At 44.5% G+C, this 14417-nt stretch overlaps 1 protein-coding gene across 7 annotated transcripts in view; it reads left to right on the top strand.

The window, feature by feature from the left end:
• LOC147124839 (lysine-specific demethylase 4C-like) overlaps nucleotides 1–14417 on the top strand; it is a 645681-nt gene that overhangs the window by 458471 nt on the left and 172793 nt on the right. The window lies entirely within an intron of this gene.

Below are 14417 nucleotides of genomic sequence, written 5' to 3' on the forward strand. Positions count from 1 at the left end.
GTTCTGTGCTCTCTTTCTGAGCTCTCTCGCTCTTTCTGTGCTCTCTCTCGCACTTTCTGTGCTCTCTCTCGCACTTTCTGTGCTCTCTCTCGCTCTTTCTGTGCTCTCTCTCGCTCTTTCTGTGCTCTCTTTTTCTGTGCTCTCTCGCTTTCTGAGCTCTCTCGCTCTCTTTCTGAGCTCTCTTTCTGAGCTCTCGCTCTTTCTGTGCTCTCTCTCGCTCTTTCTGTGCTCTCTCGCTCTGTGCCCACTCTCTCTCTGTGCTCTCCCTCTCTCTGTGTTCTCTTTCTGTGCTCTCTGCTCTCTTTCTGTGCTCTCTCTCAGCTCTCTCTTTCTCTGCTCTCTCTTTCTCTGCTCTCTTTCTCTCTGCTCTCCCTCTGTGCTCTCTCTCTCTCACTCTGTGCTCTCGCTCTCTCTGTGTGCTCTCTCTCTCTCTCTCTCTCTCTCTGTGCTCTCTCTCCCTCTCTCTCTGCGCTCTCTCTGTGCTCTCTCTCTCTCTGTGCTCTCTCTCTGCGCTCTCTCTCTCTGTGCTCTCGCTCTCTCTGTGCTCTCGCTCTCTCTGCTCTCTTGCTCTCACTGCTCTCTGCTCACTCTCTGTGCTCTCTCTCTCTCGCTCTCTCTCTGTGCTCTCTCGCTCGCTCTGCTCTCTGCGCTCTCTCGCTGCTCTCTCTCTCTGTGCTCTCTCTCTCTCGCTCTCTCTCTCTGTGCTCTCTTTCTGTGCTCTCCCTCTCTGCTCTCTCTCTTTCTGTGCTCTTGCTCTCTCTTTATGTGGTCTCTCTCTCTCTTTCTGTGCTCTCTCTGCTCTCCTCTCTTTCTGTGCTCTGGCTCTCTTTTTCTGTGCTCTCTCTCTGTGCTCTCGTTCTTGTGCTCTCGCTCTCTGTGCTCTCTCTCTCTCTGTGCTCTCTCTCTCTCTGTGCTCTCTCTCTCTCTGCTCTCGCTCTCTGCTCTCGCTCTCTCTGTGCTCTCGCTCTCTCTCTCTGTGCTCTTGCTCTCTCTTTATGTGGTCTCTCTCTGTGCTCTCTCTCTGCTCTCCTCTCTGTGCTCTCGCTCTCTTTTTCTGTGCTCTCTCTTTGTGCTCTCGCTCTCTCTCTGTGCTCTCGCTCGCTCTCTCTGTGTGCTCTCTCTTTCTTTCTGTGCTCTCGCTCCCTCTCTGTGCTCTCGCTCTCTTTCTGTGCTCTCGCTCTCTCTTTCTGTGCTCTCGCTCTCTCTTTGTGCTCTCGCTCTCTCTTTCTGTGCACTCGCTCTCTTTCTGTGCTCTCGCTCTCTCTCTGTGCTCTCGCTCTCTCTGTGCTCTCGCTCTCTCTGTGCTCTCGCTCTCTCTGTGCTCTCGCTCTCTCTGTGCTCTCGCTCTCGCTCTCTCTGTGCTCTCGCTCTCTCTGTGCGCTCTCGCTCTCTCTCTGCGCTCTCGCTCTCTCTCTGTGCTCTCGCTCTCTCTTTCTCTGCTCTCGCTCTCTCTGCTCTCGTTCTCTCTCTGTGCTCTCGCTCTCTCTCTGTGCTCTCGCTCTCTCTGTGTGCTCTCGCTCTCTCTGTGTGCTCTCGCTCTCTCTGTGTGCTCTCGCTCTCTCTGTGTGCTCTCGCTCTCTGTGTGCTCTCTCTGTGTGCTCTCGCTCTCTCTGTGTGCTCTCGCTCTCTCTGTGTGCTCTCGCTCTCTCTGTGTGCTCTCGCTCTCTCTTTCTGTGCTCTCGCTCTCTCTGCTCTCGCTCTCTCTTTCTGTGCTCTCGCTCTCTCTGTGCTCTCGCTCTTTCTGTGCACTCGCTCTCTCTGTGCTCTCGCTCCCTCTTTCTGTGCTCTCGCTCTCTCTTTCTGTGCTCTCGCTCTCTTTCTGTGCTCTCGCTCTCTTTCTGTGCTCTCGCTCCCTCTCTGTGCTCTCGCTCCCTCTCTGTGCTCTCGCTCCCTCTCTGTGCTCTCGCTCTCTCTTTCTGTGCTCTCGCTCTCTTCTGTGCTCTCACTCTCTCTCTGTGCTCTCGCTCTCTCTCTGCGCTCTCTCTTTCTGTGCTCTCGCGCTCTCTCTGTGCTCTCGCTCTCTCTCTGCTCTCGCTCGCTTTCTGTGCTCTCTCTCTTTCTGTGCTCTCGCTCTCTCTTTCTGTGCTCTCGCTCTCTGCTCTCGCTCTCTCTTTCTGTGCTCTCGCTCCCACTTTCTGTGCTCTCGCTCTCTCTTTCTGCGCTCTCGCGCTCCCTCTCTGTGCTCTCTCTCTCTCTTTCTGTGCTCTCTCTGTGTTCTCGCTCTTTCTGTGCTCTCGCTCACTCTCTTTCTCTGCTCTCCCTCTGTGCTCGCTCTCTCTCGCTCTCTCTTCGGTGCTCTCTTTCGGTGCTCTCGCCCGCTCCCTCTCGGCGCCCGCTCCCCCTCGGCGCCCGCTCCCCCTCGGCGCCCGCTCCCCCTCGGCGCCCGCTCCCCCTCGGTGGCCGCGCCCGCTCCCTCTCTGTTCGAATTGAGTGAACTTTATTTTGCATTTAGTTGCGAGACACTTGGGCAATGTTTGATGATGATATTGGGTACAAAATGTGTTTTGTCCTCCACAATCAGCAAAATAATTAAGGGAAAAATATAGTGCAGTGAAATCTTGTCCAGAAATTTAAGGCATATAATTTGCAAATGGATTACAATGTTGATATCCGCAGATAGAATTGAATGAGTTTAATTAAGAATTTTACTCAACATGCAGCCAGAGATTAAGGACTTCAGTCATTTGTTTCTATTGATCTAAGAAGTACATCTCACTCTATCTTGTGGGAAAAATGATGGAAGATGATTCTTAAAATTTCCATTTACTTAGCTCACTCTTGTCCACCTTGTGGGTCAGATGTGTTATTTGGGAAGAACCGCATCTTGCACAATAAAGGTTTCCTATCATCTGTAAGCCCCAATTTTAAACTAATTTTGGTACAGTAGTCTTAATCAATTTCCTACCGCATACAGACCAACAGAGCATAACTGCTTACATTTTAGCACTGATTTGCTAATCTCACTCAGAGCTCATAAGGAAAACTGCTGTAGAAAATGGTGAAGTACACACTGGTCATGCAGCTGCTGCTCTTCTCCGGTCCGAGCTTAAGGCACATTATTGGGGAGAGTAGGTAAAGATTTATTCTTTCTTCTGGCCTTGCAATACATGGTGTGTTTGATGCAACCAGGATGACCAAAGTGGAACTTTGTTCTGTTTCCCAACAAATAATTAAATATTAATTGCTGAATGCAGAGTACAAAACACATTTTGTACCCAATGTCATCAAGCATTCCGCAAGTATCGCACAACTAAAAGATTATTTTTGTCACACAAACAAATTGCTTTTAAAATATATAAAGCATATAATTGAAGACTGACATTTGGAGAGTTCTGAGAATAGATGAACATGTCTCCGTCAGTTGGTGGGGGGCAGGGAATGGTACGTTGCAGAGGGAGAAACCATATACCTTAAAATGAATAATGTTTTCATGTACAAAATACAACTTAACCTATCTAGATGTGACTTTACCCCCAAAGGCGATTCCATTGCAATCATTTACGAAGGAAATCCCCTAATGACATGCAATGGAATCCCCAAATAATTATACAATTTACACAATTCTAATATAAATGTACTGAATTTCAATTTTATTCATAAGTCCCTTCATTGCACCACCCTCAATAAAAATTTAATGTTTTGATAAATAATTTTAAACATATTTGCATAAACTAATTTAAAGTGTGTGCATCATTTTTTTATTTTTAAATGTTTAAGGCTTGTATATACCCTTACGCTGATGAAAGCAGGCGCTATGCCTGCTTTTACCAGCCGTAAGAGTTTCGTGGGCAATTGCTGGGCAGTTAACTCTGCGCTAGCAATACTGATTTTCCATGCGGTTCAGATGATTGGTCAAGGCGTACCTTGACAGATCGTAAGTCCTGGATTTCGCTCATGCGGAAACCCAGAGATTGCGGGGCCTTTGAAATGGATTACGACGGCATACTGTGAGAGTACGCTGTCGGGGAGACTGCAATTTCAGGGCCATTGTTAGTGTTCATTGTCTAATCTATGTCCTACCTTTCTAAATAAAAGTATTGATATGGCCACAGCTTGATAGTGTTGTGTATAGAAGAGCACTGCATTTGTTGTAAAGTATTTTTTATTTAAACAGATGCCTGTCTGAGAATGCTAATATTAATCTTTCACTGTGCCCTGTACTTTGATATGTACATCTAGAATGGATATGTGTTTTGCTACATAATGAAGATGTAGCCCTGCATAGTGTAAGCATCCCACTAAATAGTGTCCATGGTTTCTCTGTGATGCATGTGGATTCACACTTGGAATTCATAATGGTTTTTTATGCTTGTTTCAGTTGTCTGTTTATTGTGGCTGTTTTTAAAGTAAACATAATCTGCACTTGGCACACAGTGAGAAGAAACACCCTCTTACTACAAATAGTTAATTGCAAAACTGTGGTAAAATAATTGATATATTTTATTTTATAAGCTATAGATTTTGCCAATCATTACAAGCCTACAAGAGGTGCTTGCAGCAAAGTTAAACTACATTTATGGACTGGCAACAACTATCATAACTCTGACCTTGTAGGGAAGTTTTGAAAATGTGAATGTACATGTGCCATTTGATTTCCGATGAGCCAGGATCTTATGAACCAAACATTTGTAAAATAATTTTTTTCTACAATAGCTAAAATTATACATTGAGCTGTAGAAACAAAAATAGTTTTGTGTAAATTCAGGTAAGTATGTCATGCCACATAAGTGCCATAGTCAAGGCACTGACCCGTAGGTGCATTGATGTGGAAAAATAGTGGTTGACATTTACCCACAGCATAGCTGACTTTTGTGGTCTTTGTTTTCATTTGTGTAATTGTCTGAATTCATCACGTTAATTCCACACGCTGAGTGTTGACATAGCTATGTAATATTAATAAGCTGTTCTTGCCATAGCTTTCTGCTTCATGTGAAATTTATGATCTACATGCGGAGATGTAATGTGCTTTTTTAAATTATAATAACAAATTTATTTTTGAGTTGTGTTAGAAATACCTCTTTTTAAATGTTCCATGATCACAATTATACAACTCTTTGTATTTGCTATTTTCAGGTAAGCTTTTACAGCTTTCAAATTGGAGGATTCACTTAGTATTAGGTCAATAAAAAGAAAGTGGGTAACGCTTTTGCTGAAGGAATTAATTAGCCAGTTACTTCATACCTCCCACATTCTGCTTTTGAAAGATCATGTGAGAAGGTGCAAAGTGTTTCTGGTTGTCTGGTAGGAAGAATAAGGAGGCCACATACTGCTTGGATAACCAGAGTCTGAATGGGATAGAGGAGCAAAGGGATCTAGGGATACAGATGCACAAATCACAAAGTAGCGACACAACAACAACTTGTATTTATAGAGCTCCTTTAACGTAGTAAAACGTCCCAAGGCGCTGCACAAGAATATTGTAAGAGAAAAAAAAAATTGTCGCCAAGCCACATAAGGAGAAATTAGGGCAGGTGACCAAAAGTTTGGTCAAAGAAGTAGGTTTTAAGGAGCGTCTTAAAAGGAGGAAAGAGAGACGGAGTGGTTTAGGGAGGGAATTCCAGAGCTTAGGGCCTAGGCAACAGAAAGCATGGTCACCGATGGTTGAGCGATTATAATCAGGGATGCTCAAGACACAGGTTAATAAGGCCATAAAAATGCAAACCAAACACTAGGGTTAATTTCTAGAGAGATAGAATTGAAAAACAGTGAAGCGATGTTAAATTTGTATCGAACCTTGGTTAGTGTACTGGCCTCGCTAGACGTGTTCCTATCTAGTTATCCAGCAAGTTAAACACTTATTCAAAATAATTCCTCGTGAAGCTGTTTGCTGTTTTGAAGCTTTACTTGAACAAATTTGTGAAACTGTAAACAAAGACAAAGTATGTTTTGTACATAAACTGAGTACTATACATTCGATATTACATAAGATATAAACATATTTACAACAGTAGAATAGACTAATTGTATAACTAACTAACATTTGGACTCACTTCTGTAATTATCAAATATTAACCTTTTATAAACATAGTGTTATCAAAATACTACTCTGACAACGTTGCTATTGTGCTAACAAACAAAGATACTCACAGATATTGCGCTTGGCCTAACATATGAAATCAGATTACATTGGATTGTGAAACCCTCATGGAATTCGCCATTACTCAGTTCAGGTTCTTCCTGGGATTTCACTTCCTGGGTCACACAGGAAGAAAGGTAGAGAGGTCAAATGACCTCTCACAGGAAGAAAGGTCAAATGACCTCTGCTTCATACAAACTGCTAACACGATAACCACCACCAGAGGGTGCTATCTGCATATAAAATGGTTCATCAGTCCAGAACATCACTGTTATACAATAGCTACCACCAGAGGGTGCTATCTGCATGTAAAATGTCCAGAACAGTTAGACCACACTTGGGAGTACTATGCACAGTTCTGGTTGCCATGGGCCATTATTACCCCTTTGAAACTGACGACAACTTCAGGATGTAGCGCATATGCATCTAAACGCGGAAACCATGAAGTTGTGGTCAGTCATTCACTGCTCAGATACTGGCTGTGCTGTGCCCCCACGCCAGCACCCCCCGCCTTAGCCGGCAATCAGGGAAATCAGCGAAACTGAAAAGAACTTGGGCTTTTCTGCGGTAATATCGCTGTTAAATACCCCATTAAAAAAGTTTGGCCTTGTTGGATTCGGTGTAACTGGGGTTTTAACAGCGTATTGACTGCTGAACAACCCGTTATGGCCCTGAAAAAACTCTTAATTTTGTGTAGTGTCAAATTTATCCATTATGATAAAAATTACAATTTTTAAGAAACTTAAAAAAAGTTTTTATTTTTTTAAAGATTGTTCATGATTATTTCAAGTTCTACCTTCTCCCCACAAGAGCCCCAATCTTTGTTTCGCTCTCTAACATTTTTAAAAGTCGGGATAAAAGCTCCTTCTCATTTCCTGGTTCCCGGTCTGTGAGAATTCTGCAATATGATTGGCTGCTTAGACAGCTTGTTGATGTCACAGCAGATCGCATTAGGAGTTCCCCACTATACTGCACTGAAATCACTTGCACGTTGAAAAAGGAAAACTTGTTGGCACAGAGATCGTGAGATCTTTGGAGCCAGCGGCGGACGCCTTTGCTTCGCCGCTGAACGCAAATTCCGGGCCATATTACAGAAAGGGTATAGAGGCACCAGAGAAAGACAGGGATGATACCAGAACCGAGGGGATATGCTCATCAGGAAAGGCTGAACAGGCCAGGGCTCTTTTCTTTAGAAAAGAGAAGGTTGAGTGGTGACCTAAAAAGAGGTCTAAGGTTATGAAAGGCTGTGATAGGGTAGACGCAGAAAATGTTTCCACTGTGGGGGAGTCCAAAATGAGAGGTCATAAATAGAAGATAGTCACTAATAAATCCAATAGGGAATTCAGGAGAAACTTCTTTACCCACAAGGAGTAGCTGAGGCGAATAGCATAGATGCATTTATGGGGAAGCGAGATAAGCACATGAGGGAGAAAGGAATAGAAGAATATGCTGCTAGAGTTAGATGAAGAGGGGTGGGAGAAGGCTTGTGTGGAGCATAAATACTGGCATGGACCTGTTGGGCTGAATGGCCTGCTTCTTTGCTGTTGATTCTGTGTCAGATTAATTTTTTAAAGAAGACTTTAAAAAGCCGGAAAATAAATCTGTATGGAAGGCATTGAAAAGCATGCAGCTTAATAATTTGTGAATCAACTTGGCTTGTATTCCTTTGAGCATAGTAAATTGAGGGGTGATGTGGGCGAGGTGTTTAAAATGTTAAAAGGATTCAATAGGGTAGATACAGAGAAACTATTTCCTCTGATGGGTGAGTCAAGGACAAGGAGACATGATCTTAAAATTAGAGCTTGGCCTTTTAGGAGGGAATCAGGAAGCTCATTTTCACACAAAGCTAAGTAGAAACCTGGTTTCTCTGCCCCAAAAGGCTGTGGATGTTGGGACAATTGGAGCCATCAAGACTGAGATCATTAAGTCAGGGTATCGAGGGATATGGCGCTAAGGTGGGTAAATGGAGTTGAGGTACAGATCAGCCATGATTTAATTAAGTGCAGAGCAGGCTTGAGCTGAATGGCTTCCTCCTGTTCCTATGAAATGAACTCCTGTTAAAAAGCTTGGAATCAGCTTGCATTTTTTTTTGTTCGTGATGTTTCAGAGATTGGAGTTGCAAATACCGACTAGTGATGACAAAGTATTTTCTGGGTTTTTCTTGTTTGTTTTTGTAGCTATCTTTTCCACTTCCCATCTGGCAGTAGAGGAAATAATGTAAGGGCATTTTTCCGTCAGCTGTCTGGCTAATCTATAAATTCTAGCATTCAATAACTTAACACTTCACCAGATTTTAAACTTAAAATCATTTCTGAAACAAGGGTAGTTTAGAATTATCTCACCATCCTGTTTTTATGTCTCTGTTTTGATTACGTTTTTCTTAAATCTAAGATTTGTCATCTCGCTGGGAAGAAAGTTACATGTATTTATTCCAGGGCATAAGTTCAGGTGGATGCATGTTCATAGCAGCTTTTTCAGAATAATCTGCCATCATTCATATGCAACAGTATATGAACAGTTCTTCATGTACCCTGGAGCGGAAAATCATTTTAAATGATTTTTATTTTCAATCATTAATTGAGTTTTGTATTTCAGTCCGTTCATTTTCTCTCATCATTGGCCCAGAATTTGCTGGAGCGGGGCATTTCACAGCGAGTCCCACCAATCGGATTTTTTTTCTCGCCCTTCAGCTTGAAAAAATTTTGCGCAGCAAATTGCTGGAAGTGTGAGTTGATATTGGGGTCAAGGGGCCATCTGGAACCTTCTAACGATCGGACCGACAGTTTAACATCCTAACCAATTAAATTTAAGGATAGAGAAAGAAACGACAGAGAAGGAAATAGGGTGAATTAGAGTTAAATTAGATACAGAAAGAGAAATAGAGAGGGAAAGAAAAATTGGATTAAGATAGAAAAAAAGAGACAAATGAAAAGTTAAAAAAAAAAATTAATTTAATATTAAAAACCTCAAAACTATGTAGTACTTGCAAAAGTGATGCTTCACAGTTTCAACTTTTCCCTTTCTGGGCTTCCGAGGTTCAGTGGCATTGCAGGACCATAAATCTCGTCATTAAAAGGGTCCTTACATTGTTAAATACCAGCCCTAACTTTCTGTGGGAATATAATTTGTTTTAACAGTGCAAATGCAGCAATACCTTGAAACTCAGGAAGGTTGACTGCGAGCTCCAGTTTTTGCGAGGCTAACAGCAGATTAGCGCAAATCTTCCAGCATTTTGTGGCAATTCGCAACTCATGGCGTATCTCCTCTTCATCACAAATTGCTGGGTTATTTACACACTAATAATGGCATGCGCATTAAACTCACTGTTATTCTCCCAGCAAATTCTGGGCCATTATGTTTTTAAAAAAATGATAATGAATACTCTTTTACTCAGTAATTTTCTCCTGCTCTTCTGAAGGCTTTGACTGCTGGTGTGCAATTCCATGGGCACAGTCACTTTTCCACTTGGCCATTATTCATGTTTAAGCCTTCACTTGGCAGTATTGGCAGGCTTTTTCTTCATAGAGTACATCACCAACTGAAGCTGGTCCTGTTCACTGATTTCCAGCAGGAATCTTTGGCTAGGAGTGGAAAATCTAGTTGATATTCCTCTCCCTGACCCAGGACCAAGAAGGCCATTTGTAGCGCCCATACCAGCACCTGGCTGAGATCAACTAACTTATCACAGATTGAGGATCCAACCTGGGGCGAGCTTGGCCTGTACAGCTAAGCTACTCACTGGATACATTTATTGAGCCATTGGTGGAGTTTCTGAAGAATGTTAATTAGATTTCTTTCATCTGTTACAAAAGTAAAATAATCTAAATAATGTTTAGATGTTGAAGTTGGTGCTTTGTAACATTGGCTCACCAGCCTGCTACTGCCCAAGGGAGTGGAGAGATAAGTTCACATCTGTGCTCACCATATGGTGAGTATCCAATCTCAGACTGGCAGTCATGGGTAGACACCAAGCAGAGGAAGGATAGGAAATCAGTGGGCAGCTGCATCATTTTGATGTATATGCAGGCAGCTGCTTCCTTGTGATACTAGACAAATGGCACATTGTTTCTGTACATGTTCGAGCTTAATGTACTGGAATTGTGAGTAGCAACAAAACATTTTTGTTTTGAGAATTGGAGTTGAAGTAATCTGCATCTGTAATTCTCTCGTTCAATATCTGCTTTCAGTTTTGTAAGATCAATAATAGTTTGTCCATTGAAATGAAATGTGCAATAGTCAGTAAAAAGAAAAAGTTAAATCCTTCCATGGCCGTGTCCTTCCTTACCTCTTACCACCTATAAACATCCTCTGTTCTTCTGAACTACAGCCCCTTGTGCATCCCTTTGCCCTACCATTGACAGCTGTGCCTTCAGTGGCCTAGGTACCATTCTCTTGAATTTCCTCCCTAAACTTCTCCACCACCCTCTCCTCCTTCAAAACCATTCTTAAATCCTTGCTCTTTGACCGACCTTATCCTCAATCCTCCTAATTTCTCCCTCTTTGGCTCAGAACCCGTTTTCTTTATGACTGAGAAGTACCTTGGGTAATTTTCCTGCATTAAAGGTGCTATATAAATGCATGATGGTGTTTATGACTGTACCTTGCTCAAACTCTTTAATCAGTTAAAACATTACATTCAATAACAAAAAAGTTGAGCAAGATTTCTGCAGTTTTCTGTATCGAAATTGTGGGTCAAGTTTGAATCGGAACATCTTAAATAAACATATTTATTTAACTACTCTCCAAACTCCATTTCACATCAAGTACTGCATTTGTTTCACTTTAATCTGTTGTGCAGTTGTACATGCACAGTGTTGAAATGTTTGTCTGTATAATGAAAATTTAAGAGCTCTGCTTTTTCACACAATCCTGAGTTTAAAAAGAAAATGGTAAATTACTTGGCAGAATGTGGACCATAAGATGGGTATGAAAATGTTTAGCTGGAAAAACCATATGAAACTTGTATTTGCTTGGGTTTAAGAAATTGATTTTCTATTTTTGCCCCAAATTTTCCCTTCTCCATTCCTCCTTTGCAGAAGGTGCTGACTACTGCTGAGGTACAGTTCCACAGTGATTTTAGCCTTTAGGCCCCTTGCTGTTTTGAATGCATCTGTCTAGATCGTGAGTGTTGGCAGGCTGTCCTTACCTTACCTTCACAAATGTATACTTTCAAGCATGCTCTCCTCCTTCCAGATAAGAGAAATGAGTTCATGAATTCGCGCCAGTAGTGCTTCTCCGCCATGCTTTAGTGCCTCGGCGGGGATTCCATCTGCTCCTGAGGCCTTGTTGTTCTTCAGTTGTCGGATGGCCTTTTCAACCTCATGCCGGGCTGGGGTTGTGCTGAGATGGTGGCGGGTAGCATGCTGTGGGATGGAGTTGAGGACACTCGTGTCGAAGACAGAGTCGTGGTTAAGGAGATCTTCGAAGTGCTCCTTCCAGCGGGCACTGACTGCTTCCCTGTCCTGATGAGTACCTCTCCGTTCTTGGCCCGCAGTGGGGAAGGGCCTTGGGTGCTTGGGCCGTAGATGGTCTTGACTGCGCTAAAGAATCCATGCACGTCGTGGTTGTCGGCTAGCTGCTGGATCTCCTGCGCTTTCTCCACCCACCATCTGTTCTTTAGGTCGCGAGTTTTTTGTTGGACCTCGGCCTTCAGGCTTCTGTAGAGCTGCTTCCTTGCTCTCGAGTTCTGTTGCTGTTTCCAGATCAGAAATGCCTTGCGCTTGCGGCTTATTAGCTCCTGGATCTCCTGGTCATTCTCGTTGAACCAGTCTTGGTGTTTCCTGGTTGAGTGACCGAGCGTCTCTTCACAGATGCTGATTATGGAGGCCTTGAGTGCAGACCAGATGCTGTGGGCACTCTGTGTCTCTGCATCACTGGGAGTCGTCAGGTTGTTTGTGAGGCGCAGGCTGAATAGGGTTTTCTTGGCGGGTTCTTTGAGAGCTCCAGCGTTAATTTTCCTGCGGCATTGTTTCTGTTACCGCCGCTGTTTTAGGGTAACATTGATGGAGATGGCAGAGCAGATTAGGCGGTGGTCTGTCCAGCAGTCGTCAGCTCCTGTCATGGCGCGGGTGATGCGGACATCCTTGCGGTCCCTCACTCGGACGATGACGTAGTCCAGCAGATGCCAGTGCTTGGAACGAGGGTGCTACCATGAAGCCTTGTACTTGTCTCTCTGACGGAACAAGGTGTTTATGACGAGGCCATGTTCAAAGCATTTCAACAGGAGGAGGGTACCGTTGGAGTTGGCTTTCCCTACCCCCTCTCTGCCGATCACACCTCCCCAGAGGTCTGTGTCCTTTCCAACTCTGGCGTTGGCCAGGGGATCTCAGAGACGCCGTAATTGTGACCATCTTCAAGAAAGGTGACAAGTCCGATTGCGGTAATTACAGAGGAGTTTCCCTACTATCTGCCACAGAGAAAGTCATCGCAAGAATCCTCCTCAATCGCCTTCTCCCAGTGGCCGAAGAGCTCCTCCCAGAGTCACAGTGCGGATTCCGCCCACTAAGGGGCACAATGGACATGATCTTCACCGCACGTCAATTACAAGAGAAATGCAGGGAACAGCACCAACCACTGTACATGGCCTTCTTTGATCTCACAAAGGCCTTCGACACTGTCAACCGTGAGGGATTATGGAGTGCCCTCCTCAAATTCGGCTGCCCTCAAAAGTTTGTCACTATCCTCCGCCTGCTTCACGACGACATGCAAGCCGTGATCCTGACCAACGGTTCCACCACAGACCCAATTCATGTACGAACCGGGGTCAAGCAAGGCTGTGTCATCGCACCAACACTCTTCTCAATCTTCCTTGCTACAATGCTCCATCTCGCCCTCAGTAAGCTCCCCACTGGAGTGGAGCTAATTTACAGAACAAACAGGAAACTGTTCAACCTCCGTCGCCTCCAGTCCAGATCCAAGGTCGTCCCATCCTCTGTCATCGAATTACAGTATGCAGACGATGCTTGCGTCTGCGCTCACTCGGAGGTCGAACTCCAAACCATTGTAAACACCTTCACTGAAGCATACGAGAGCATGGGCCTTACACTAAACATCCGTAAGACAAAGGTCCTCTACCAACCTGCCCCCGCCACACAGTGCTGCCCCCCGATTATCAAAATCCATGACAAGGCCTTGGGCAACGTAGACCACTTTCCATACTTCGGGAGCCTACTGTCAATAAGAGCAGACGTCGATGACAAAGTCCAACACCGCCTTCAGTGTGCCAGTGCAGCCTTCGGTCGCCTGAGGAAGAGAGTGTTTGAAGACCAGGACCTCAAACCTGGCACTAAGCTCATGGTCTACAGGGCAGCAGTGATACCTAGCCTGCTGTATGCCTCAGAGACATGGACCATATACAGCAGGCACCTCAAAGCACTGGAGAGGTACCACCAACGCTGCCTCCGCAAGATCCTGCAAATCCATTGGCAGGATAGGCGCACCAACGTCAGTGTTCTTGCTCAGGCCAACATCCCCAGCATCGAAGCTCTGACCACGCTCAATCAGCTCCGATGGACGGGTCACATTGTCCGCATGCCCGATACAAGACTCCCAAAACAAGCGCTCTACTCGGAGCTCCGGCACGTCAAGAGAGCCCCAGGTGGGCAGAGGAAACGCTTCAAGGACACCCTCAAAGCCTCCTTGAAAAAGTGTAACATCCCCACCAACACCTGGGAATCCCTGTCCCAAGACCGCAGAAAGTGGAGGAGAAGCATCCGAGAAGGCGCCAAACACCTCGAGTCTCTTCGCCGGGAGCAAGCGGAAGCCAAGCGCAAGGAGCGCACGTCAACCCAGGCACCCCACCCACCCGCCCCTTCAACCACCGTCTGCCCCACCTGTGACAGAGACTGTAGGTCCCGCATTGGACTCATCAGTCACCTGCGAACTCATTTTTAATGTGGAAGCAAGTCATCCTCGGTTCCGAGGGACTGCCTAAGAAGAAGAGTACTTTCAAGCAGGGGCAATGGATACCGATTAAAAATGGGACCCTGGCTTTTTGTCTTTGCTTTCTAGCCAGTAGTGCTCAAGCCAGATGTTGTACTATAACTGCTATTACAGCTGAGATCAGATCAGATGGGAATCATTATTGAGACCCTCTAGTCCGTACGGCAGTGCCTTTACCCACTAGGCCATCAGGGGAGCTGGAAGGTTAATATTCAAAAGGAAGTCTATTTCTCAGTGGTGCAAGGATAATTTAAAAAAGACCACATAGGTTGATATAGTATTGTTTTGTTTGACTATTATGGTCATTACCAGCCTGAGGCGCTTGTCAAAGTCGATAATTGTCATAATGCCCCAAAAACAATACTGCTGCCTGATCACATTGCTGTTAATTGATCTAATG

The sequence above is a fragment of the Somniosus microcephalus genome, chromosome 1 (genome assembly GCF_052327205.1).
Source record: "Somniosus microcephalus isolate GS21.2 chromosome 1, FLI_Smic_1.0, whole genome shotgun sequence".
Taxonomy (NCBI): Eukaryota; Metazoa; Chordata; class Chondrichthyes; order Squaliformes; family Somniosidae; genus Somniosus; species Somniosus microcephalus.